The sequence below is a fragment of the Molothrus aeneus genome, chromosome 17 (assembly GCF_037042795.1).
Source record: "Molothrus aeneus isolate 106 chromosome 17, BPBGC_Maene_1.0, whole genome shotgun sequence".
Classification (NCBI taxonomy): Eukaryota; Metazoa; Chordata; class Aves; order Passeriformes; family Icteridae; genus Molothrus; species Molothrus aeneus.
The window spans coordinates 14653065-14655455 of record NC_089662.1 but is presented as its reverse complement, the minus strand read 5'-3'; positions in this window follow the sequence as shown (position 1 = coordinate 14655455).

The following is a 2391-nucleotide window of genomic DNA, read 5'->3' as shown; positions in this document are numbered from 1 at the left end:
GTCCCGCTGCGTGTGACCTCAGACAAGCCAAATCCCAAATGGTGTGAGCAGGAGGTGACCTGCCATCCCACAGCTGGTTTTTCCTTGCTCTGCAAGGTTACAATAGCTCCTTGTTCCTCTGTGCGCCCCACTCCTCTCCTGTATCACATCCTACACGGCCGCTTTGCAGTGACCTCATCGTTCTTATTTTCCATGCCTCCTGCTGGAACCAAGGCCACATTCTGTCCCAGCCCCTGCCCCGTGCTGTCTCTCCTGGGGGTGCTGGATGGGAGGGGGTCTCCAAGTGCCTCCTGCCCCCCGTCCCTGCACCCACGGGGCCCACACAGCCAGAGTGCAACCTGGGGAGGTTTGCAATTGTGGCTAAAGGGCCATCTGTGAAATCCATTTGCAGCTTTTTCCTGCATTTTTAACCCCTTTATCCCCACCTAGCCTCAGTCTGCCCTGGGATGCTGAGCAGCCCCCCCAGCTCCAGCCTTTCCTCTGGGACACTCTGTAGGGTCTGCCCCATGAGGGACCTCACCCCAGATGTGTTTGGTGTCAGGCACCTCTTTCACAGACCATAAATGCCTTGGAAATCCGTGTATCAAGGCTGCGTGGTGGCCCTACACATGGGTTTCTCTTGCCCAGGTGGTTTAGGACAGCTTGTTATCTCAGTGTTATTTTGGCTTCTCAACATGGCTCATTTCCAGGGCACAAGTTTTTTTCTTCCTGGGAGCCTTTTCTGTGCCCTCTCCGCCCCCGTCCCTTTCATGTGGTGTTCAGGGGCCTGGTTTGCATGAGGCAGGGGAAATCACCAAAGGCTTTTATCCCCTGGGGCCTGGGACCTGCACACGCATCCGGGCTGTGGTTAGCCAGAAAAGAACTTCTGTGGTAGCCAAGGGCTGGTGAGAAACCAAGAGAGCCATCCACTTCTGGCTGTGCTCATCCAGCCCAGGGGAAGGGACTGCCCTGTGCTGAGCACCCGGGGAGCTGCAGGGCTACAGCAAGCCCAGTCTGAGGGACAGGGACAGGGGCAGGGACAGAGACAGAGACAGGGACAGGGACAGGGACAGAGACAGGGACAGGGGCAGGGACAGAGACAGGGGCAGGGACAGGGGCAGGGACAGAGACAGGGGCAGGGACAGGGACAGGGGCAGGGACAGGGAAAGGGGCAGGGGCAGGGACAGAGACAAGAACAGGGACAGGGGCAGGGGCAGGGATGGGGACAGGGATAGAGGCAGGGGCAGGGACAGAGACAGGGACAGGGACAGGGACAGAGACAAGAACAGGGACAGGGGCAGGGACAGAGACAGGCGCAGGGACAGGGGCAGGGGCAGAGACAAGGACAGGGACAGGGGCAGGGACCGGGCCAAGCTGCCCCCTTGGTGCCACCCACTCCATTTCTGCACTCCTGGAGGAGCCTCCTCAGGGGCACCCGGGTGCCTCAGTGCCTGTGGTGACAGTGCCTCCAGGTGACACTGACCCTTTGGCAGGAGCTCCAGGACCTGATTGCTCCCAGCCTGGCACAGCAGCAGCTGAAAGCCCTTTGCCTCTGAGCTTCCCAAAGCTCAAATGGGACCCTCCTCTTTCTCTGCCTTGCTCAGGCATCAGCTGGGGAGGGAAGGTCCTGGCTGCCAGGAGGGCAGGGCAAACCAGAGCAGCAAGAGAGGACAGGAGCACAGTCCCAAGAACTGCACCCTGTGTCTGTGCCAGGGGTGCTCCAGCGCTGCAGGGCCTCTCTGGGGAGATGCTGTACCCCCTCCCAACCCCTGTGCTGGTGAGTGACAAACTCAGTGATGCTGTAGGACGGTCCCTGTGTCACCAGGGCAGGCAGACATGGGGTCTCTCCTGTGTCCACTCGGTTAATTATTCTGTGACTTTCATGTTTAAAACCACAAGGCCTTGGGACCCCCACAGGCGGGGGGGCCCCACCTTTGGCCCCACCTTTTGTTCCCCAGCTGGTGCCCGTCTGGCGCCCACTGGCGCAGCCAGGAGCTCGGGAGATGTTTTGCTGAGGGCGTCAGCCTTGGAGCAGGGTGGCACATGCCTGCGAGCACCGGCATGAGCTCACGTCTGCCGGCAGCGACACAGCCTCAAGTGCCTTAAGTAGGTGTTGAAAATTCGGAGTTTCTTTCAAGGAGCTCGGGGGTGGGAGGCGCGGCGTGGCTGCGGTGATTGATAGTGTGCTGTGACTGCCGGCTGGGCCCGGGGGCGGCACTGGGGGCTGCAGCACGGGCATGGGGGCACAGCTGGGCGTGTCACCATGGAGTGCTCCTGGGGCCCTCAGGACCCAAGCACTGGGCTGGCAGGAGAAGGCAGAGGTGCCTGCACGTCACGCAGAGGTGGTTGTGGACACCTGGCTGACCTGGCCCTGCACACCTTGTGGGTGGCCACGCTCTGCAGTCCTGCTCC